A 26,122-nucleotide genomic window follows, 5' to 3' on the forward strand; every position below is an offset into this window, starting at 1 on the left:
CAATATTCTCTATCAGATTAAAATGTAAGTTAAATGAGAGAATATTTTAAATGCCATATTGTGTTCTCACTTAGACAAAGAAAAATGATGGCAACTAACTACAAAATAATCTTTGTCCCATTTTACAGGAAAAGGTAGCAACAGTTTTCCTGTAGACTGAAATCATTATTCAAACAATAGAATGAATGTTTTCTAGGCCTCAACATCAGTGTTTTTGCTTTAAATTTTAAAAGTTAATCAGTGATGTGACAATACAGCTGAAAATATACTTTGTGGTAATTACCTATCAGAATTGTCTACAATAATAATAATATTATGGTTGAAAGCCTTTTGTATATTTTAGTATCTGTTTTGAGTTGGGGTGGGGGGTTTTTTTTGAGGTGCAAACTGGTATTCAGGTTAAATTTTAATTCTAAATGTTACATGGCATCTAGTCTAGCTTTCTAAACACACAAATATGTAAAAGCCTAATGTTGCACAATGGATAACAGTTCTTTCAGGAACAGTTCTGCTACTTAACATTTGTAATAGGTATATTTTCTTTTTTTCCCTTCCAGACAAGGAAAGCTCCTTTGGTTCTCTAAATTCTGCAGAGACACAATCACAGTCCAAAGCTGCTGGTTCCCCTCCGCCTAGGTCCCAAGAGCCTGACTTGTGATTGTTGCTAAAAAACCTCACAAGTTAGGGTCTCAGGGACTAGGAAAAGTCCGATATGATCCAGTAGAATTCGTCTTCAAATAAACTGAATTGCTTAGGAGTCATAATCACTGCCAGTAAAACTTTCACTGCTATTGTTAAAAAAACCCAAACCCAAACCAAAACCAACCCAAAAACCAACATCCCCCTCAAATTAACAACCCCTCCTTCCCCCCAGATAAACAAACCACAGTTTCAAGTAGGGGGCAGAAAAGATCAAATAAGCAGGCAAGACGCATACATACATTCAAACAATGTATCAGCTGACTGAACAGACTTTTCTTAAGAGTATAGTCCTTAACTTTTGAAAAGAAAAAACAGAATACAGGAAAAAAATTTTCACTTCCTCGTCCTGCAAGTAGCCATATTATAATGCATCAGAGGGAAGCATCTAAAAATGGGTTAAAATCTGCTTCCAGCAGATTGGTACAATAACAATTTTATGCTATTTCCCTTAATGCCTGAAAGAAGGATTAAATGCTTGTTAAGGGGCTTCTAATTGAAATATTTCCCCATTATACTTTTAGTCCTACTGTTCAGGTGGGCCCTGGGTTAGAGTACTTTAAACCCATCACGATGCAAGGATAACCTTTGGGCGTGTATTCACTTTTTGCCTCTTCCCCACGTTCAACATTTAATCCTTCTACAGGCTGCTAGCAAAAGCTTCTTCCTTTCCAATGGCAAAATTAGCTTTTGCTCCATAAGCTGTAGAAAACATTGACATGCAAAGATTGTTGTCACTTGAACCAGATTACTCAAAGCACACATAACTTTCAAATACTGTTGATACAGTAAGAAGAAATGCTCAGATTTCCCAAATAATTTCATTCTGAAGCCGAACACTTTTAATGGCACGACCACAATCCCAAATTACTTTCGCATTCATTCTCCTCCGATCTTTAGCCTTGTTTGCAGAATGAAAAAGAAAATTTCTACTTTAGGGACGGGATCTTTTTTTTTTTTTTTTTTCCTCCATCAGAGCCCAGAGCAAAAGAAACAGCAGCCATAAAGGTCCTAGCCACTGGAGCAGAATCTGGCATAGAAAACTCAGTGCTCTTCGGGAAGCCGTTCAGCTTTAAAAAGGGAAAAAAAAAGAGAAGAGGGGGGGAAGAATTAGAATCTCTGCTGGTCGAACAGGTGAATCATCCATTTACAAGAAAGCTGTACAGAGCGCTCTGCTGAAGAAAAGATTTGCCAGCGCCCCCCACCCCCATCCCTGCCCTTCACCCTCCCCTCCAGAATGATACTTTAGATTTCAGAACATTTTGGATTATTTAAAATATTATTTCAGCTGATGATATAATGCAACATTATATAAGAGCCGTTTCTTTGTCACTGTGCACCATTCAATCAGTTATGCCTCAGACACAAAATAGTTAAACGAAACAAAATATATGAGATATATATATATATGTATAGCAGTCCCTAGATTTCATTCAATTTCTTTTTTTAAAGCTGATCATGAGTTAACAAACAATTTTGACCACAGCTTTCAAATCAATAATTAGAATGAAAAATCTCTCCCCTCTATAAATATGACATTAACATAATTATACCACCCCCATCGCATAGACCCATCCTCTTTAGGGAATACATCTGATGCTCTGAAGATGGAAATCAGTCAGATTTTAGTTGCTCTCAAACGTACCTTTGCTTCTCACTGACTGACTGGCTTTACCTTCCATGCACACACACAGTCACTAGCACACACACGCACACACACACACACATACACATGCGCGCGCACATACACACACACACACGCACAAAAAGGCAAGGCAAAGCAGCGGATGCTGACTCAGAGCAGTTTTGTGTGGAGGGGGTGGTATCGGCTGGTATTTTCACTGCACTCATCATTAACATTAACTCACTCTCTAGCATCCACCCTCTCTCAGACCTGCTGGACTGCAGCATTTGCATGACGCTGTCACTCTAGCCCTTGTGGGTCAGATGTTAGAAGAAAAAAAAGCCTCAAGGCTCTCATAAGGAATGCCTTCATTTCTTCCAAAGGGTCCCTCTTCTTATTTTTCCACCTTTCTACTTCCTCTGTTGCTGTGTCTCAGTTGTTTGACATCTTTCCGGAAGAAAATGTCTTGAGCTGCAATAAGCCAGTAGTCAGTCGGTCCTCCCCTCACCTCACACTCCTATTCCCACCCCCTTTTTTCCTAATCAATAAGACAGATCTCCAAATGCAGTTGTGAAAACAGGCTCTGACACACAGACTTTCATCCTCGATCCTCTGCCTCAGGAATAGCAGGCAACCCAGGCTCACACGTGATGTAGAGAGAAATAATGCCAGTAATTCTTGAACAGTCTTAGGAGTTTATTCTACGCCTTCTTCATTTTTTCCTTTGCTCGAATAAATACCAGTGGGAAGGACACACTAGCTCTCAAAAGCTACAAGGATTCATTTATTCAGAAAATTATGAACATTAAAAAGACTAATATTAATCTTCCTCAAAATTAATGCTATCTTTCTTTTTCCCCCCATTCATTGTGCTCTTTATAAGTAGGAATTGTCTCATAGCCAAAACACTGCCAGAGTCTGAGTCACCATTCACTGTGCTGAAATCGTGAGTTTCTGGATTTCAATCAGTATTTAACTGGACCAAGTAATTTCTTTTCTCTCTCTTTTTTTTTTTTTTTTTTTTTTTAGATTTCTTAATTAAAACAAAATAAAAAGTAGAAGCTGATTGCGTCAGAGGGAGCACTGTGAGAGAACAATGGCAATACATCCGCACCACCACACCGAGTACTGAAAATGCATGTTTGAGCTACACTTGTGTATTTATCTGTATGGTATTTGCTCCGTGTTGGAAGAGCAGTCTGCGCACATACACGTACATCAAATACACACACACATACACAGAGAAACTCAAGACGCGTATATAAAATACACAACACTAAACAAAGCACAAAGGCTGTTAACTGAAACACAGGCACAAGTTGTCTGACAGGCTATGAAAATCCACAGAGCATAATTATTGTGTGCATTTTTACCTTGTTCCTTTGTTCTTAAGGCAAGGGAATTTAATGACTTACGGTGTTGACAATCTTTCGGCTTTTCCCTTTTTACGCCAAGAGTATTTGGGAATTATTTTTCCAGACAATACCACACCACTGTGACTCGCGGTATAAAAATTATTTACCAGAGGGGGGGGACAGGTGATACGCAATTCGCCAGCCAATTCTCAAAGCTGCCTGGTGCCTCTCGGCGTAACCGGGCAGGGAGGTCCCAGGATGCAGTGCTACACCACAGTCCCAGCTCAGGTAGCCGCTTGGCAACCTTATGGTGGCAGCAAACGTGAAGGGCATCCACTCACAGGAAAGGTCCAAAAGAAAACACTGTGCAGCCCTGAAGTAAAGAAAGGAAGCCAGAATGCTGGGGTACACGCCCTAAGCCCAGTCAGTACAGTCAGCTCATGACCGGTTGTCGTGATGGTAATTAATTTGTTAGGAAAAGTAGACAATTAGGAAACAGTTAAGTTTGTAATCTCAGAGAGAGGGAGAGATGGAGACAGACACACACCCACAGACAGAGACAGAGAGCGAGCAGTGAATGCCAAGCATGAGACAACAAAAACAAGACCGAAATCAGATTTGGGAAACTGAGAAAATACAGGAATACAGCATTCAGCTTAGCATTTACTGAGGTAGGAGAAAAAAAATTAACACATGCACAGCATGGCTTAAAATACTTATTGCCATCAATAGCCTGTGACGGATGCCGGCTTCTTACTGCTATACGTACATTAGATTGGTCATCGCCTCTTAATCTCCTTTTGCTCAGACCCATCCATTTTTTGCTGCTCCAGCATCTGTGCCCTTTATGCTTTTTTTCTGTATAGTTACCCACAATACCCTGGATAAATTAATGTCATGACCTCGCTATGGCTATCAGACAGAAAAAAAAAGTCTACTATTTTAATAATTGAACGTGCGCGTACAGCAAACTGCCTACTGATAGCCCAGCTTTGTGGACTGCCTCCAAAAGCAGCCTTTGCTAGCTCTGCGAATCAGAAACAACAGATGCAAATACTAGCCACATAGCCCCAGCTCTCTGTCTTGCTTTTTTTTTTAAAAAAAAAACCCCACCCTTTTCAGTCTGTGCCATTTCATTTTCCCTACGTCTGCTCACTCAATGGTTAAAAACATTAGCCTGACAAAATTAGAAGCTTTTGAATAAAAGCATGAAGATGAGTGAAAATTATAAATGGCTGCAGATCCTGGAAATTTATATCCAGACTGTGAGTAGGGAAGAGTACCCAGGTTCAAGTGCTGAGCCTCACTCGGGAGCACCTCTGGGGCCAATGGGACTGCAGACTAGATTAAATCAATAGTCGTCTGAAACGAGATGTCGTAATCAATCAGCTCAATTACCACTGTCATAGATCTGGGCTTAAGGTCTTTCCTGATTCCACTCTTCTAATCATTAACCCTTATACATCCTCGAAATAGGAACTCATGCTTACTCTGCTGCCCTACCTTTCAGATCATCAAAGTTTAACTTAGCATTTTCCCCTTTTTCCCTTTCCCTTTCCCTATTTAAATAATATAAGAATGGGTCAGCAAGAAACATTTTAAATGTGAATATGGCAAGGTTAGATGCACTCCTTTAAATATACCTATTATATATTTGCTGTGTGTGCGCTTATATATTATTATTATGCCTCTGGGAGTGGCTGGGTGGATCAAAGACTGCTGTTTAATTAACATTCAACTCAGCTGTTTCCTTGGAGATTAAAAATAGAAGACTAGTTGAATTAAACCGAAGCTCTTCACTCCTTTCACTAATCCAATATTACAGAACACTTCTCCCCTCAACCTAGTTAGGAACAACTAATTTCTGGTTAATCAACCAGTAGGAAAATCCATTTTCAGTTTGAGGGTGTGAAAAAGTTGGAAAGACATTTTTGTATATATGTCTGAATTTCAGAGAATTGCCCAATCATTTATGTTTTGCATCCACAGTACAGTAAATCCTCATGCAATGGAAGGAGAAAAGAAGCATCGGATTTGAATACGAGCAGAACCACTTTAAAAACTTGCTTGTAATTATTATTCACTGTATGAAGATTAAATGTCATCTATTTAACTTTTTTTTTATTCCTGTACGGGTCCTGAAAAGATCAGAAAGCTTTTCATAAAAATGCTCCAGCAAGTGTCACATATCCTTTTCTCAGTTTCTCAGGAGGAAAGAAAGAATCTGGGTAGCAGGTATGCAGAATTTTGATCTCTTAAATTTAATCTATTCTGCTGATAGACTCAAATAATAATAGTGAAAGAAAAACCCATTATATTTACAGTTACATCACTGTCTGTACACACTGCCTCTGTTTCCAAGCAGAACCACACCTTTTTTTAACCATAGATCTGCTTTTCAGCTGAAGAGACCGTACGCACAGCCTTAGTCCATGCAACGCTGTGAATGGCAAATTGCAGAACTATCCCCTGTGCCATGTCAATGATATTTTGGGGAGGAATTTGTGCTCCTAGAGGTTCTAGGAGTGGGTATAGGACAAGGGCAGCAAATGGTGTTTCACAGCAGAGGCAGAGGCTGGGGATCTCTCTGTGGGGAAGGTACCTGCCGGGGCAGAGCGCTGTACTATCCAAGAGAGGTTATAATTGGAGATCGATTGCTGGATTTAATGACCCAGCTGTTTTCATTAGTACCAATGTAAAAAGTCAGTTACAAAATTATTCAGCTGCTAGCATAGGTGCTTATATTGCAGCCAGGAATTTGTTGCAGTAACTGGCCCCTCACAGATGGAAAAAAATGACCTCAGCTTTGCATCTTTTCTGGGAAAGATTTAGCTGACAGTGGGATGAGATACAAAAAGAATCTTAATTCTGTCTTTTAGTAAAGCTAAATGAATGCAGTGCACCAGACACTACCTTAAACTGGATGAAGGGTACTGCTCAGTTTTTCAGGTAGCAGTTAAGACTGTGAGCATCATCCACAAGGGGACAGCATTCACATCCACACTGGGAAGATGCAGTTTGTGCACATGAAGAACAGAATGAGAGTAGCAGCCATTGCTGAAACCATCCAAACCCAAAAAATTAAAAAAAAAAAAAGAAAAAAAGAAAAAAAAAAAAAGGTGTTTCCTGGATTATTAGTTATGGACAGAGAGGGAGGAGAGGTGAGGCTGGACATGGATAGCAGATATCAAAATCTTCAAATACAGGATGGGCCTTTTGTTTCTTAGACAGCAAGAATAAGGCAATTTGCAGTATTAATACAAGCTTTGTGTGAAAGATAAAGATTCTCTGGAATACCAAATAATGTTAAGAGAATGCAAGTACAAGAAGTGAAGTAGATCCTATTGGAGCAAAATCAAAATGTGTCTAACATGAAGGGAGAAATGCATTACTATCAAGTGTTCTGACTTTGCAGTTCTTATCTTCATATTCTCAGTGTGCTCCAACTGGCAGGTAACACCCTCATCCCTCTTCATTTTCTAGGAGCAAAATTTTCTTCATCACTGTGCACATGAAAGAGATACCCATTAAAAAAAAAGGTTTAGCTTCCTTTAATGTAGCATTTAAATGACTTAGAAGAAGGAGATTCTTCGAGTGACCTGTGTCTAAGCATAGTTTTGCATGATTGTCCATACCTTCTCACTCTACCAATGAACAGCAAATGGACAGACCAGAAAAATTCCACAGCTATCTAGTCCCAGATCTATCACAGAAATCTAACCTTTATTTTCTTGTTTAGAAATGATACACCCAGACTTGGCCATATTTTTTACAAACAGTCCCTTCCATAACTTAGCTGAAATTCCCACCTGCTTGTGAAGTATTAAAAAATATATATAGCCTACACAACCTATTAGAGAAAGGAAATTACACAAATAAAAATAGAGAAACAGCAATATCTTTCCCTCCCTATGCAAGCTCCTTCTTACTCGAGAAATGCTATTATACCGTCTCCTTGCTGACTTGTCAATTTACCTGCCCTTTATTAAAACACAGACATATGACAGCAGAAATTACTGCAGTCTGAATTACTTTGGAACTATATGAATACTATTCAATAGACCTTGATTTCACTGACATTTTCAATTAAAAAAAGTAATTATTTGTGAAAACTAGCCACTATTATATTTTTTTTTTGACCTATGTTTTCTTGAGATTCAAAAGCATGAAATAATGAATGAATTAGCTTTTCTATTTATGAACACTTTTCATACTTCACTAATTGCTTTCTGTTACTGCTTAATACAGCATCAGCACAATGTGAAGAAAAGGCCTGGTACTAAAATGAAATTCCAACTTGTCATAAAACTATTTTTGACTAGTTTGCATTTGCAGTCTGTTCAATAAGAAAGATGTAAAGTGCCAAGCACTATTTTAAAAATCCCGCTTCATAAATTTTCCACTATGACATTTTTACTCTTTCCTTGCTAATTAGGTAGACGTATCTGAAGATATATATAAATCGATAAAAACGCAAGATTACGTGGAACAAGATCACCAAAATATGTTGTTTATTCTCAGAAGCCACCCCTCCATGCTGGTTTCACACTATCGTTCTAGTCATCAGTGGGCCTGATCCTGAAAATAGGCCAATTCAAGTAATTTTATTTAGATGGATAGTGTCTCTGAAATGATCTGATCTATATTTCTGAGTACCCATTTCTGACAGGTATATGCCAAATAAGAATCAGAGTTTATGAAAGGAAATGAAAGGCATTCTGTACATACTGCAAACAGTAACAGAATGTACAGATTTCTGCTAGAAAAAAACCCTCCTATTTTCTTAACAGTGTGATTTGAAGATAAACGTTTGTGAGAAACATTTGGACACACCACTTCTACAGCCTTGTTTTAAGAGGTTTCAAAAGTAGGCTGGGGAAAAGCAAAGTATTTTAATAAGAAAATACAAAATAGCAGGTTCAATGCCTATTTTCTAGACAGTGAAGGTTAAAGCTATCCTGCATTCTCATAGTTCTCTCTCTCCTTTCAATCAATCTCATTGATTTTTTTTAAGGGTCAGAGGCTATACCTTCATTGATCAAAGAAACAGCCTGACACAGCGAAACAGTCTGCCAATTCCAGACAGATCAATCACACCTTTGTCTGCTTTTGATACATTATGGTTATTTATTCTGCATCACCATGACTTTCTGTCGCATGGCTCTTAATGTAATAATGCTGCTTGGGGACAATAAAAAAGGGGGAAGGGTAAATATTCTATTTAAAATATTTTAAGCCTCTCTCTGGTATTTCTGAGGGTGGCTTATGATGGAACTTGGCCAACTTGTTTGATTTCATTTTTGCCTTGGAAAAGAACTCCTGTTCTTGGTCAGTGTTGAGCAGGATTTTATAAAGGTGATCCTTTGAAAATGATTTGTGCAAACTGTTTTTAGAAAAGTAATTAGATCTTGATAAGACAACAATTACAATCTAATCACAACCGTAATTTTCATGATTATACACTGTTTTTAGAAATGTTATAATAAATAGGATGTAACTGATACTCAGCTACAGCTACTGACTGCTTTATGACTGTAAAATGAAACTAAATGGTCAGCCTAAAATAATTGCTAAGAAATATTGCTGAATAAACAGATATAAGTGCTGAAAAGCTCCCGGCTTTGCAAACTATTATGCTGAAAGCTAGCTAAAGCTTTAAAAAATGCACTATATGCTCACTGTCTGTTGTGACTGAAAGTTATATGCTATTATTTATCTTTCCATAGCATCTGCAAGAAGCCTTTAAAACTACTGCTGGTCTACTATCAAATATTTTGTTCACATTTGGTAGCCTATCACTTCACAAGCAGTTGTACTACTTAAGAGAAATAACTTGTGGGTCTTGTGATATTTATTATATGTAAAAGCATTGAAATCCAGTTCTAAAGGTGAAATTGTAGCCTAAGAGAAGTCAGTGGCAAAATGCCCAGTGATTTCTGTAGAGTCCGAACTTCACTGCAAGAAGTTACATCTCAACTTCTTCAACCCCCACTACCTTCAATAGAAAAGGCAGTTCATGGGATTTCAGAAGACTATACTCTTATGAAGAATTAAAAAAAAAAACCCAACACATTTCTTAGCAAAACAGCTAACAAAGCTATGTACCATGCAGCCCTAGCAAAGACAGTGGAACTGTTCAGTGAAATTAAAATGTAAATCTTTGCAGAATCAGGATATCAGGTAATAAGACATAATGACTGTCATTCGAACATAAAAATAAGATCTACGATAATCCAAACACTTGGCTTTAGTTTCTGATTTCATTGTGCCTGCTCTGTAAATTACTGTGCACCCAATTTACAATTACATCAGCATTATTATGTAGAGCAAAAGGTAAGTGGTATACAAAGCTGAAATATTAAACCCATTAAAAAGTTATGAGTTTGACAAGAGTCCCCACATGTATTTGTGTTCATGCCAAGAAATGCATTTTAAAACCTTTAACTAAAGGAAACTGCCTTCCCCTGATAAACTGCAATGCCTAAAAGACATTGCTAAAATGCTACTGCCACTCTCAAAGGCCAAGAGACCTTAAAAACGGTTGCTGGCTGACAGCATTACACAAAAACATACAGTTTCTTCTGTAAAGAAATAAAGCTGAATGTGCAACATTTCAGAGAAGTTTTGAATAAGTCTATTTGTCCAGCTAACTTTGCAAAGGCTCTGTAGAAAACAGCACCATAAACACTTTCAGTCCCCACACAAGGGCTAAACAAAGAGTCCTCTTTCTAGCCATTTAATCCAGTAATTTATTTTTTCAACCATCACATAAATCGAAACACAGCTGTAACCAATGACTTGCAGATCCAGTTCCCTGCCAGCTGGATCCTGTTCTGCTGAAGCAGCAAGATTTTTACATTGTTCACTTCTGTACATCTGGAGAAATCATTTGGGTTCAAAGGTGACTAGAAAAGCTCTTTAAATAAACTCAACCAACAGTGAAGAGAGGCCTAAGTATCTACAAAAGCTACATGGAGTTCCATTTAAAAAGTTCTTTTTTTCAAATTAGCGCATAGAGCAGTTTGTTTCTTTAAACATTTTATGATTCTGATGTTTTAATTGAATTATACATTCAAATACGTATTTTGATAATAAAGAAACATTTGCTATTTCCCAAGAACTTTCAAACACAGTGTCAATACTCAAAAGTGATCGCAGCTATTAGTTTGCGTACTTATTACATTTAAAAGAATCATCAGAAAAATAGTGATGGAATGAAATTATCAAAAATACAAATTAATGCAAGTTCTGCTTGACTTTAAAATAAAAGCAAACAGTAAGAAACATATGCTGTACATAGATATGTTGAATCAGAAATTTCTTATAAATTAATCCCTAAAATAGCCTTACTTCAAAAAGTTTGCATCATCCCTTGCATGGGTCTCCTAGTTAAGTAACAAAAATGCCCCTGACATTTAAAACTGCACATCAGTAAATTGATTACAATGAATTATTTCCTTCTGAAAAGCAATCACAAAACAAACCAGTTGAATCTTTCAGAGGTAAATGAAAATGAATATTGAAGGTTTATATAATCCGTATCTTTGATGACTTTTCAGACAAAACAGACACTCAACTACATTTATAATGGACGGGTTTCATGCCTAGCCCAGGCCTCACTAATAAAAATACTTGCTACATTGAAAGTCCCTATGCTAGGTCTTATTTGCAAATTCATAAGCATGAGCTCTCAATTACAAAATCAACCAAAAATTTGTCATTGGCTTTGTGTTTCCCTTCAAGCAGGTAAGCAGATCACATCCAGAACATGCCTCAGTTGCTTAAGTAAAGATATAGTTCCTTTACTGCACATTATTAAGATGTATTTCAAAGTTCAATTAGGGTTTGTTACTGTAATCGCTTCTTTTCCTTTCTTAATACTTACTGTTATAGCTGATAAAAGTGTCCTTCCTGCTTGCCACTCTGGCCACTCTGCCACTGCGCTGGCTTCGTGTTATTGCCCATTATCTCCTCCTCACAGACTAACTGAGTAGCTTCCTCACCTTCAGCTCCTGCTTCTTGTTGTCTACTCTTGCCTGCGCTTCTCCCCTTCGCTTATAAGAATGCAATGTTAAATATGCTATCTGTGCTCTGTTGTGAAAATAGGAGCATTAAAAAAGTAAAAATAAAAAAGGAGGAAAATATCATGTCTTTAAAAGCCAGATAAACCAGATAAATCATCTACAAAAATTAACATGCACAACTCATAACCAGGTAATTACTACATCACTCCAGGGCAAACTTCAGGTTATTTAGACATGCATTTCTGTCCATTAACATGTATAGATTTACGTAAACATTCGAAAATTAAAAGTATCTAGTTAACACTTAATTACAATGTTTCTGGAAAACTTTCTCCCTTCAGTTCCTGATATCTATTTACCCATAGCTATGCTTGTGTTTTTGCCTGATAATTAATATATCACAAAAGGGCGTGAATTTTGACAGAACATAAGCCACTGCTGCCCAATGACTGAGCTTCTGTGGTGCCTCCCATGATCAACTTTGCCAAAATCATCAGCACAATTAAACAGCAGAAACTTAATTTACCATCCATTCGCCACTGTTCCTTCATTTTGCCACAAACAGTCCTCTCTAGTTCAGACTCTGTCTCGTCAAAACTATTTGCCTCCATTTTTAATAAACAGATTAGGATTTATTATCCAATTCAGACATCACTTATGGCCCATTTATGGCCCATCTGCCTACCTGTCTGTCTAGGGCTTCAGATAAGTTGGATCTGGGTAAATTCGAGTCACAATCTGAAATACGCACTTCAGAGGCCTGGGACATTCTAGGAAAAGTAAAGTAGCCAGGAGAGAGGTATTACCTATTTTTTGTTAGGTGCCTTTTGTTGCTTAGAAAACCTCACTTAACTCTCTCACATCGCAGTTGGCAGTACAGATGGTATTCCGATTTATCCGGGAATGTAACTCCCATGGCAGACCCTGAGGCAAAGGCTTTGGTGGTTTTTATATATCTGGTTTAAAATCTAAGCCTGGCTGAATGAATCTCCCAACTGGAAATCCAACTCACCGAGCTAGAAAGTCTGAATCAGAGATTTTTAGATCCGACATACCAATTTCAGAATGTGCTAAGCCAGATCTTCTAATTATCTGCATTTTTGTTTGGCAAATGTTATGGGTGCTTCTACCTAGGGGTTTGGGTAATTATGCTTGTCTTCTATAAGGCATTTAGTTATGCCAGTTTACACTGCAGAGAGTCCTTTATGTAACCTGTACCACTAGGTTCTTTGCATCGGGGATGAACAACTTTCTAAGGCTAGGGTGCCAGATTTCACATAAGTCTCCTGTATTAAAGACAGAGCTTGTCAATAGAAACTGAACAGGGAGCCAGAAGTTGCTGCTGTTTAAAGATGAGTGATGTTGCCAATCACCTTTTTGGCAGACTCTTGCTCCTGTGCAAGGCAGCAATTCCCATTTGCCAGTTCTCAGTAAGTGTGCAACCCAGGACCTTCAACCTGTAGCATAAATCAGGACATCTGCCAAAATAGGTGGTCCTTTCTGACCTCAGTCATTTGTTCCTCTACCTTGTTTGTGCTGACACTTGCATCTTACAGCTGCACTGTAAAGCAGATCATGGAACTGACCCAAAAAAGCAAAGCAGAAGAAATGCAAGATTAGTTTGCAGCTGGATCAGTCCTTGGTCTGGCTCGTTAAACAGCCACATAAACTAAGTGCCAACACAAAAGGCCAGGTGGAAATGAGTGCTTCTTTCGGTGGCAGCCTGAACTTAGGCAGAGTATAAATGGCCCTATACCTAGTTGGAACCAGGAGTTGTGTGAACTGTGGCCTCTCAAAGTCAAAGAGAGTCCCCACCTTATGCCTGTGCACTAGTCTTACTACACTCCCTGGCATCAGTGATGAACCCTTCAGTACAACATTAAAAATACTGTCTGAAGCAAAGATATGAGGCTGTATTACAGCCAGAGAGAAATTAGAAGATACAGCCAGAGGATAAAAGACTAGACACTCCAGGAAGTATCATGTAGAAGGCTGTTCAAGGTGGTCAGAATAGTAAATGAGGTACTAGCAACAGTCAAGTAATGCATCAAGGCTATAAATAACTGTGGAATCAGGTATTAACAGTAATTATACAACACACAAAGGAGGTACTCAGAGATTCCAGCACACTTGAAATGCAAATTACTGCAGAGCTGAGGATAGTTGTGACAACAGATTTAAAACAAAAATTAGATCTCCAATTTTCAGACACTATGAAGAAGTTTATTCGAACTTTGCTAAAAAGGGCTTAAATGTATCATATACATATAAGTACTTTTACAGTCTTCTTGCATGTGTCTCATTCCACTTATCCCATTTAGAACATTTAGAAGTGTTCTCAGTCAATTATTTACAAAGATAAAATAGACTGGCTTAAGGTTTTCATAAAGTCCATTATAGCCATAAACCACATAGAGAGAATCAATAAATTGTATGTTATCTTCATATAGCATTCATTTTTTTTTTTTTTTTTTTGGTAAGCAACATGCCTACCACTGATGTAGTCCGTAAAATTTTCATTGGATTTTGATCTACAGCCACACACCACAAGGCAAACATATGCCTTTTGCTTCACAAATAAAGTGCCATCAGACACCGCATCCATGTTTGTAAATCATTTTTGAGATGCTGTGTTCTCACACGTGCAATCTGAGAGCAACAACATAAGACGAAACATATAATTGTGAAACATATCACATCCATTACTTATAAAAAAAAAAAGGTGGAATGGCACGATCCACAGCTAGGTCTATGTTGTGCCCTGAATTCCTAAGCAGAACATCTCATCACAGTGACTGAGCATTTCAGACCAAAAAGGACCATGTCTCTCTAGGGATTACAGTATTTGCAAGCGCATCGGAAATCCACGTGACGTGTGCATGGAACAGACTCTGCCTGGGAACCCACCAGCTGGCTGAAAGAGACCAGCAATGTGTGCAACTGGGCAGCTTAGAGAATTATTGCACATACAGAAAAAAACCTTTCCAAGTCCACACTAATTTACCTTTGAAATAGCCCCCAAAACATAACTTCCTTGTTAATAAAGTAAATTTGACATAACATGCTATCTTGAAGCACTTCATTGGCACATCCTCGAGAGGATATGGCCATCAGCATGGACTTGAGGAGATGCAGGTGTCAGAGAATAAAGGCATATTTTCTTCATCTTTGATTATTAGGTTGAAATTCCACCTTGAAAGGCACAGTTTTACTGCACGAAATCCTACTATATAGCCTTGGTCTTGCCTTCCCAGGGTCCAAAACTGCAGATTAGGAACGCAACACATGGAAATGGAGTAAATAGTTCTTAAGACACCTGTTTTCTCCATGAAGAAGGGAAAGCTGCACTATACTTTAAAAAATACTACACTTTAAAAATATGCTTCCAGGCTAGTAGGAGAGATACCTGTAAGATAACCAGCAATAGTAAGAATGTAAATTTTAGTCCGTTATGTAGCGTAAACGTGGCCATAATGGGTTAGATCCAAGGGCCTCCTGCTCAACACCCTGTCTTTAACACTGCATATAAATGGATGCCAACAGTCTTCCTTTGAATTAGGTAAGTACAGACGATCCCTCTAACAAAAGACTACAAGGTGACTCTAAGGAAAAAGAACTGGTTTGGATATTACTAAAAGAGTTGCCAGGTGGGAAAAATTAAATAGCACAGAATTGTAGTAACATGTTTCTAGGAACTAAAGGAAGACAGAGGGTACAATAGGACAGGTAATGGTATAACATGGTGTTCTTCTATACTCAGTAAAACATCCCTGTTTCCAAGCTCCTGTGTTTTCCACGGATATTAGTACAGTGAGTACAAAGCCTCTTTGCAATTGTTTTATAAAGGTCAAATTCCACGCTATGTTCAGCATGAGCAGTGGTAGCCTCACTGCCTTTGAACATAAATTCTCTGGTAAAAGGAATCCGTTGTTACCAATATGTGAACTACTTCATTCACTCAGGCCCTGAAGTTTGTTGAGTGCAAGTAGCCCAGAAGACAAAGAGACAAAGCCAACAAAACCCAACAACAATAAGAGATAGCCAATAGTAATGTGGTTTTATAATTGTTTTTGTTTTCTCTCTCCATTCTGGGATCCTTTGAGATCCATCCTGGGAGATTTGAAAAGAGGGAAGTGTTCTGATACAACTACTAATGATGAAATCAGGTATTTCAACTACATCTGGGAAGTTTGGAAAGCCAGTTTGATGATACTTTCTTTAGGTGAGTCTGATATAGTTAAAACCTATTACGCCCTACATGTCATAAAATACATAACTGACTATCTTAAAGAGAGAATTACTCCACCAATATATACAGAAAGCTAAGCAAATATGATACCATATTACACTACTGGAGCATTAAAGTTCTTTGTAAAGCCATAAGCCAGCAACTGAGAGATTCTGATAGTTTTTCCTTTATAAAACAGAAACATTATACCTCTGTACAGGTATATAGACACCATGAGCATAGTTATATCAAAAATTAATTACCAAAATTTTCTGTGGATTTTAGTTAGGCCTTCCTGGGTTGCAAACTCTGATCTAGCCAAATGTGTAAACTCCCAGATTTATAAAGCGGTTCAATCCAATGCAGAAGTGGCAGATTGCTTTGCTAAATCCACCTGCAAGAGAAGTGACACGTGACCCTTTTCCATAGCAAAGTGGCACTTTTAAGTCTTGATGATATTAGAATTTTTCAAAAGCAGAGTATGTTTTCAGCCTGCCAACAGTGTCATTACACTTGCTTCATTCTTAAAATTCAGCAAATGAGTCAACAAGCATTTTCATTATTCACTGAGGAGTATCAGAAAGTGTAAGGCAAACAATACATGAGGAGGACAGGTTTAGAACTTCTACTTCTCCATCAATTCTTACAGATTTCAATTGTTTAAAATTGTCTTCCGCACTCCTGTCACTACTCTAGCTAGTGATTTCATAGCAGTGGTTTTTAGTTTTAAATACCAGGCATTCACCCCTCAATAGATGTGCAGCAAGCTACACTACATCAGTATAGAGTTTCCCCTTATTTTTAGGGAAAACTATTCTTGAACTGTCTTAGTATTCATACTCATGTATTCCCAGATTATGAGTAGGGTAAATGAACAATGAAAATATTCTGTTCATTATTAATCTCATTTTTTACCATTTTTTTCTACCATTTTTTGAAAAAGAAAAATACAGAATTTTGTTTTTGTGTAAAACCAACATCCATTTGAAGAAAAAATAAAACAAAAAAAAAAGGAAGGAAAGTCCATGAAGTATCAAGTGGCACTCCACATTCATTAATCTAAGGTCTTGATATGATTACTACTGTTCATGACTATGTGTCCTGGAATCCTCTCACTCTCAGTTCTTCCAGGTTGTATTCTGCTCTTAAGATAAAAAATTGACTCACTGACTAATCTGAAGTCAGGATTTTTAGAAATAAAACCATCATACATTATTTTACAGAAGATTAATAAAGTAGACTGAAATTGGTAATATTATAAATTACTGTAACTAGTAATTTTTAAAGTGAGCATATGCAGACTATATATGAAATTGAAATTTTTGCAGTCTTTCAGAGACATAAACCCTTTTACTGAATTTAAGTATGTACATAAGCAGTCTGCATTGAAGCTCATTTTATCCAATCACAGTATAAATGACCACCAAACATTTAGCAGCTCTGAATGGGGAATCGGTGGAAAAGCAGAGTGATAGTGCCAGCTTGAACACCACCAGTATGCACTTTATAAGCTAAACAGGAAACATTGACCAGGAATTAACACAAAGCATATCAACTGATGGGATCCTGAATGTCACAATTGTACTTCATGTTTTGGTATATAAACGCATTTGAACATATCTAACCACAGATAAAGAATATTTGAACTTTCATTAAACATATGTTCGATAATATCTCAAGAAACTCATTTTCTGAAAAAAGTATCTTGTACTACACAATTTTTCTATATAAATATTGTTTCTTGATCTAACCTATAGACAAACACATTGTAAGAGAATATTTTCTTGTTTGCCATGGCTACTGAGGCATAGCTGAAATTAGCCTAAAATGAGATGCATCAGGAAAATGAACTTTCACTAGGTGATCCTTTTCTGGCTATCCCATTATCAGAAACACTTTGATTATCTGGAAAGATTTCAGAGAAAGACAAGAGCAGTGGTTAGGCATTTGCCAACACAGACTGGAGAAGAACTGTCAAGAGAGGTAAATATTTTAAGTACTTGTACAACAGCCTACAAGTATTTGCTGGGCATTATATCCACAGCAAAAGCACAGTTTTTCCATACAGAGTCATATGTAGGAGAAATGAGATGGAAATCAGAATAAGAATTTCTATTTATGTAACAAGGAATTATTTTTCACAATGAAACATTATTTGAAGATAATGGTTAACTTATACAAAACTAGCTTACACCAAACACGAGTATGGATTGATCCTTTACAGACACAGCAAGCATAATAGATCATTTTTACCTAGAGTTCTTTGCACTTTCATATGAAAATAAGGAAGTCAAAGAACCACATCAGTGGTAAGAATCAATAGAAAGGAGGGACCTCAGAGCATGGCAGCAGTTCAAGGGAAAATAGAGTTTCACCTGCCTTGATAGCGACTGAAAGGAGACAGCAATAGCAGCATCACAGTGAGAATTCTGCAACCTCCCCATACAGGGAATAGAGGTTTTATGAGGATATGAAAATATTGTAAAAGGACTGTTTAATGAAAAAAGAGTGATGAAAAACTTTTCATCTTGAAAACAGGGAATTCAGAAGAATTTAGAGGCAGTTTGCAAGTTTATGAAAGGACCTAGGGCAAGGCACAACTTCCAGAAAAAAAACAAAGGCAGCAAAGAGTGGAATGGTGCATGGACTTGCCTTGAAGTTAAGGGTAACTATTAAAAAGTTTCAACTAATTTCTTTGGCTTGCAGGTTTTCTGAGATTCTTTACTGCAATTGTGATACAGAATAGCCTGGCAAAAGATGAGGCATCAAGGTAAGTTTAGGCAAAATATGGATATGGTGAACAATAGATACATGTGAGCATGTTCCACTTATACCAAATTCAAGCTAATTTAATAAAAGAGGATGTCAGACCTCTTACCTCCCTGCCCTACAAAAACCTATGCACCAGAAGTTCCAGACTGAATCATGAACACCTTTTTATAGATTTCCACAAACCCACCTTTTCAAACATCTTGAAAAGTACAGCTGTTTGAGCAACTGCATAATGCACTTTTCTCCTTGAAATCTGTTTTAATCGGTTTCTTACATAATTCTAAAAAAGATGCTCATTTTACATTTTCCTTATTTTCCTGTCATGTATTCCATTGCAAGTATACTGTGTCAAGAAGATGGGTACAATTCGTGCACAACGTGTAGTTCATTTGTTTATACCATATATGATTTACTATTAGCCTTACCTTTAAACTGTAGGGGACACATGTAGCATGTGCCTAGCAGATGTAGAAGAGCAACAGGCTAGCTACAGGTATACCTCTGTAAACCTTAGCTGTGCCAAGTCATAACTGAAATGTAAGCAAGGAATATGAACTACTCAGAGACATACCTCAACTGTTTCAACAGTGGTGCAGACAGGGTAAAACTTGCCCCATAGAAGGATCAGCATAAGGACTCAACTAAAACCTTCACTGATACGTCCCCCTCTGGATTTCTGGGCCAGAAGAGGAATCTTAGGGGATACTCAGCACCCTGTAATGGTTGATCCTACAAGCACTTAGTTCCGTTTGGCTTTACACATCTCAGTTGCCCTCCCAAATGAAAGAACCTACAAGTCTGGATCCATCACATTCTTGCAGTGACGACCATTTAGATACTTAATGAGGAAAATATATTCTTTTTACCCATGTAAACTTTACACATCCTCACTTTCACCGCAACTTTGCTTGTTGTACTTTGAAAAGAGGCACAACATATTTATGTGTATATAGATTGCTTTCTTCTCTCCTTTTATTCATTTCTTCTCTATTACAGCATTCAGTATAAAAGATGGCGCTCCATTATACGCTATCATCTGTACTGTATGTAGATTAATATCACACAGATAGGATCTTGTTGCTGTTGCTTCTTGCTTTGTGGTGAGGGGTTTATTTTATTTGGAGGATTTTTAAAGGGAGGGGAAAGGCCACTGAAACCTTAATAGAGATCATAGGTTTTATTGAGTTGTCCACAATTACTTGATCTCTTTCCCCGGTATTTTTAAATTCATTTAGAATGCAACAGAGGTCATATCTAGTTCAAATTACTTCTTTCAATGCCTGCTAGCTTTCATACATCACTGCTGAATTTCATCTGCTGTAGTTCTGAGGCTCCCTTTTGAAGTTCCCCATGTAGTGTGTTTTGGACTTGAGTAACCTCGCTAATTGTACCATTTGCAGATGTTGCCATCTTGCTGCCTAACTTTCTTTCCAATTCATTAATACATTTATTAGATAAGAAGTATCCTAGCGTGAAGCAATGGAGCAGTCCATTGCAGTCTTTCAGCCATAGAGGAGGATGACTATATATTTTTACTTTAGACTTTGTCATCTAGCCATTTTTATCCCATGACAAGGATTTCTTTCCTCCAGTGATACTTAGCTTCCTTAACAGCTGCTCCTGTGGAGAAAGCTTTTTGAAGTACGAAGAATTATGTTGTCTGATTTTTTTTTTTCTTTTTTTAATGGCTTAATTAAAAAAGGAAAAAAAAAAAAAAAAAGCTAACAGAATAGTGAGCAATGAATTTCTTTTACAGAAAAAGCCCTCATAACCACCATATTTGTGTTAGTATTTTACCATCTTGTCTAAACAGACACTCATCTATTTCTCAGTCTCTTTATATTTCTTTCTATTGCCCAGACATATACTTCACTGGAATAATCTGAAACAATTTTCCTAAAACTTGTCACAGTACTACTCAATTCTTCAGTATCGAACTGCTACTATTCAGTTCGTCGGTACAGAAACTAAAATGTGGCCATATCTAAATATGAAATTCTCACATACTTTATCACATTATTCCAAAAGTAATTTTGTTTAATGCAAGAATGGAGTGGTACTGTCCCCTTCTCAGACTACAGAGATCAAGACCTTTTAATTACTTTAGTATTGACATGCAACATGCAAAGCAACTGAACAACTCCAAGGGCATCAAAATCCACATACCTAGACACTTTTTAACTCTTCTGAAATGTTACCTTTTATATTCTTGACCTGTAAAGTTCATGGCTGAACCCTTTCCCACTCGTGTCAAACTGTACTTCCACAATTGCGGGATTCTTGATATTCATATCTGAATATTGCAACTGGAGATAACATAGCTTTTTGCCAATATTTTAAAGAGTTAATAGAACATGGCTAACATAAACACTTTCAATTTGTCATTTCTAAGGTGCAGAACATGTATTTCACAGCTTGTGGCAAGTGAGAGTACAATGGATTTAAGCCAATTTTGAGCCCTCTTCATCCTGGGCTGTTCTGCATCTCTTCATATAATTTAGTTGTCTCTTTGAGTTTGTCTAGGTCCTAGCAGGGAGATCTCAGCTGCCCATGAGCTCCAGTAGTGCCTGGCACCTTCCCGGTATGGCTGGATGGGGTTCCTCCAGCTGTGCCTTGTCATGCTGAGAGTGATGCCCTCTCTGGGACTTGCATGGAAAACAGCCTAATGGCCATTTGCTTGCTTCCCATGGCAAAGGAGCTCTCCTTCAGATGGACCCTGAGATTTTTAGGGCCATGTCTGGCAGCTCTGGTGGTCCTTGCCATAGAAAAGGGGTCAGGGAACAGGTGAGGATAAAGAACAAGTAACGTTACATGCCACTGGCAAGTGCACTTCACATTCCTTAATAGAAAGTCAGTGCTGCAGATTATTTAAAGAAAAAAGTTCAAACTTTTCCATCGCTGTTCACCCTCCTTTTTCGTATGTCATATTCCTGTCCTCTTAGGCAATGAAGGTCAACAAAGGCAATTTTAGTTTTATTTGTACAGTCAGTTTTACTTTCAGGATCCACTGAGCCTCAGCACTTGAATTTCAAACAGTGTTGTTTATTTAAAACACCTTCATTACTGCAGTCTTTATATGTGTGTACTTGATGCAGCTTTTAATATTTATGACATTGAAACAGTATTATCAAATGTATGTTTTTATTAAATAAAAGATATGCATTAATTTCAGGAAGAACTGTGGAGCAAGCTGTGTAATAACTACATGACAAAATAAAATGTGAAAACGTCACACTGATAAAGAAAATACATTCCAATGTGATACATGGCCTTCAAACTGTGAGATGGTGCTTTTTATTTTAGAGGTTAGACCTTTAATGTACTGCCCAGAAAGATCTTTCCTAAATATATATTTTGGACTAGCCATGGTCTTTGCAAATCAGAAGGCTCATCTATTGATCCTGATGATCATGATGACATCTAGCATGATCTCGGACAAACCATTTAATTGTCCGGAGCTGCTGCTTTTAAATACCATGGATGTCATGTCACAAAAGGATGTCAGACTTGTAGGTACATTGTATTCATTAGAAGCTGTCTGTGAAAAGTATTAAATAGAGGCATATAAAAGGAGAAAGACATAAGGCCATTTGCTTTCAGAGTAACAAATCTGAATGCTATCCTGACTACAAATGCCCTTTTAAAGACCTCAGTGAGGTTACCAGGGAAGATGATAGACTTCTGACAGTTTGTGGATTTCTGTGTTTTTCTAACTCTTCCCTAATGCTTGATGAATGTATTTCTAAAGCCTTATACATGGATGTATCTCACTTAAAGGTACATCAAACTTATTCTACTGAAATGTCTAGTGAGTTTTTCATAATGCTGTGAACTGTAGTCCTTGTAGTGAATAGTATTACTTTTCTTCCATATAACGATGATAGTAATATTCTGAAGTGGATGCCATTGAACTGCTGTATATAAAGTTGACTTGTCTCCAGATAATAGATTTTATCCAACAAATGATACAGGTTAGCAGTAAGGCAACAGTTCAGACAGCTAGTCTGCAAACATTATCTGGTGAAAAATGCTAAAAAATGTAAATACAAGGACTGTTAGGATTACAGAGTCAAATATTGTAGGATAATTTTGTTTAATAGATGGTCATTAATGATAAATTTCTCCTTTGGCCTTAATCATTCCTACTGCTAGCAACAATGTCAATTTCTCTTGGCAGACTGGTGGTTTTTTAATACTTTTTTCCAACTTTTTTTTTTTTTTTTTTTTTTTTTTTTAAATTTAAACAACTATTTCATCATAGACACATAGAATCACAGAATGATTTGGGTTTGAAGGGACCCTAAAGATCCTCCTCCATGGGCAGGGACACCTTCCACTAGACCAGGTTGCTCAAAGCCCTGTCCAACCTGGCCTTGAACACTGCCAGGGAGGGGGCAGCCACAGCTTCTCTGCAAAACTTGTGCCAGTGTCTCATCACTCTCACAGTGTAGTTCCCTGAAAGAACTTGACTTTGTTAAGACTTCATATGCACACTTTATATACTTTCATGTCTCCTCTATAATGGTCTTTATTTAGTCTTCAAATAACTATATCCCTGTAGCACAAAACTATTGTCTGGCTACACGGAACTGTTTCTTGGTAGATGGGTGAACTTCTAGCTCCAAGTTTATAGAAAATCTCTTAGAGGTTAAGAAGAGAAGAGACAAGAATTCACAACGTTCCCTAAATAATTTATCATTTGTCTTGCTCTTTGAGTATAGAAGAAAGTTTTATACTAACAAAGTATATGAACAAGCTGGTGAAACATTCATGAAAATATCACCCTGGAACAAGGAATTTTTTTTTGTTAACTAACTTTAAATTCATAAGAAACTTTATTATTCCAAAATATAATATAAATTACAATAAGTTGCACCCTTGTAACCAACATACAAAAAATCCCCTTTAAAGTTACCTCTCTTACCACCATTCTTTTTTTTTTTTTTTTTTTTTAATTTTTTTTTTTTTTTTTTTTTTTAAGATTCTTCAACAGATCTTGAAAACAAATGAAGCCATGTATATGGAGACAAAGGTTGGGGGAAAAAATAGCAGATATTAGATAAAGTTCTGGCTCCTTTCTCTTCCACAGAATTAGAATTGAATGTGCATGCTCTCATTAAGGAATGCTCCTAGACATTTGTCAAGTATATTTACACACATTTGCTTCAATCCACAGGTTTAAATTAGATTTAAAGCTGCTGAAGTACTCTATATCTCTGAGGCCATAGAGCAGTTTTTTGAAGATCAAACATTTTCAAATGCTGTTGCATTTAACGAAGATTGTTACATGACCAGTATTTTAAGTACCATGCTACAAACACTATTGACAAATGATGACAGGATCAGAATTTTATTTGAATATTTTAAGTTATTTCTTTAAGGATTTTATTTATTTCATCTTATAGGCACGTATTTGGATCTAGTCACATTTGAAGAGCAAAACTGAGGTTGCTTGTATTGACTGTACAGCTGTGAGTGAAAAATTACACTAATAAAAATAACATGCCTCATACATTTTAGAAAATTTGACTTTCTAAGCATTTCCTAATTTCCAATATATTAAACGAAATATGGACTTACATTAGTGAATACTTTGTTTTCTTTATGCACAGATTCTGTTTTCATTAATACCAGTCCTGAGATGTCTTCACTCGGTGAGAAATGTACAATCAGGACTTAAAAATGTATCACTTTTGGGAAGTTATGTTTAAGAGATATAGTAAGTAAAATGCATTGACAGCAAGAACTGCAAATTGGGGACTGACTGGTATAAGTACAGTTCTGTTAAATAGAAAGAAGAGAAACAACTGATAGAGGTAAGAATAGAATCTACTAAAATCAGTAGAATCTTCCTATGCAATTTTAAAAATACTCTAAAATATCTCTAATTCTGTCTGATGAGAAATTAGTGTCTGGTAAATTAGGATTGTCTCCTAAAAGACAATATTATTTTAAAATATTTTTATTTTCCCTCTCAAAAGTGGCTATGAATATGAATCACTTCACTTTATGTTAATGTTACTCTTCATGTAAAACAAAAACTTTGAGAGTACCTTACACAAGGTTTTAGACAAAAAGTAAATTGTTGTTTCATGACCATAAAAAAACTGTTTTGCTGTTTACCCATTTAATGTAACTTGTAAAAAAACATTATAACACAAAACCCTGATTTTTACAATGCACACAGTAATACATAATAACATTATTTGATAACTCATACCATACATATCTACATTTTCTGGGGTTTATGGGATAGAAAAAGCACTATCCATGTATAGAACAGAGATGCAACAAAACAATCTGGATATAAACGTTCAAACTCCATTTGGAGTTGAGCTCAGTAACGAAAATAGCTAATGTTAAGTTCTTGGTATCTCACAATGTAGATGCTGCTGGTTTAACACATTCCATATTATGCAGATGTTTTCATAGAACTGAAAAATCTGTAGCAGCCAAATTTATTTAAGGATATGAAAATTCATAATGTCTTGACCAGCTTAGTAATATTTAGGGAATTAATGAGATATTCCATTAATATGCATCATGTGGAACTGCTATTAAACTCTGGAAGGGACCAATAGACCACTGCTCTGTGTCTGGAAGTGATCAGCAGTCAATAACTTCATTCTCTCGTAAAGCACTTAATTTTAAAAGGGAAGAAGTTCTGTAACCTCAACAACTCTTCAGTGCATGGTTTGAATCAGAAATATTGCTACTTCTAGCGCCACTGCACATACTGTTCTTATTCCCACAAATGTTTAACATTCTTGATTCTAACTAGGAATTTCCCTAAATTAAGTTTTGTGGTAATGAGCTGCAGATTAATTACAGTTCATATAAAACTGGGGTTATCTTATTCTTTTTTGATTCAGGGTTTTGAGCAGTTTATATTTCTCATCTACATAAATAAACTGAGCAGAAGCAAAGGAAGGGTACTCACATGAGCTAAATTCTCCCTTATGATGACTGCACAGTAATAGTACGGCTATAATATAATCATTTAGTGCTTGTTGTCTTAGACTAAACTAACAAGCATCATTAGATACATCACCTAACTGTGTCAGTATTAGGCAGAGTTATGGTTATCTGCACGTCCTCACACTGGATTTTCAGTTTAGCTTTGAATTTTGTGGGTTCCTAATGCTCAAGAGTGTGGGATACTTCTGAGATGGTTTCAGTATGTCTAGAATGTATGCTACCCTCAATTACTACTCTTCAGACTTACCACTCTTCTAGTTTAGACTTATAGTGGGGTTTCTGCTTATAAAAAGAAATTGGACAAGCAATACAAAAACTTATTTTCATGAGGCCTTCTGTTTATTTACAAATATAAAGTTCTGCCTGTCAATCTTTTTCTTTCCCCTTCCTTCCTTCCTTCCTTCCTTCCTTCCTTCCTTCCTTCCTTCCTTCCTTCCTTCCT

General features: G+C 36.9%; 1 long non-coding RNA gene across 2 annotated transcripts in view; it reads right to left on the reverse strand.

The window, feature by feature from the left end:
* Positions 1-369: 369 nt before the first annotated feature.
* LOC113483137 overlaps positions 370-26,122 on the reverse strand; it is a 298,071-nt gene continuing 272,318 nt past the window's right edge. For both annotated transcript variants that reach the window (XR_003398962.1, XR_003398963.1), the window contains one exon: positions 370-1,769. This is a non-coding gene — a long non-coding RNA (uncharacterized LOC113483137). The remainder of the gene's footprint in view (positions 1,770-26,122) is intronic.

Source organism: Athene cunicularia (genome assembly GCF_003259725.1).
Source record: "Athene cunicularia isolate RWA chromosome 1 unlocalized genomic scaffold, athCun1 chr1_part1, whole genome shotgun sequence".
Lineage (NCBI taxonomy): Eukaryota > Metazoa > Chordata > Aves > Strigiformes > Strigidae > Athene > Athene cunicularia.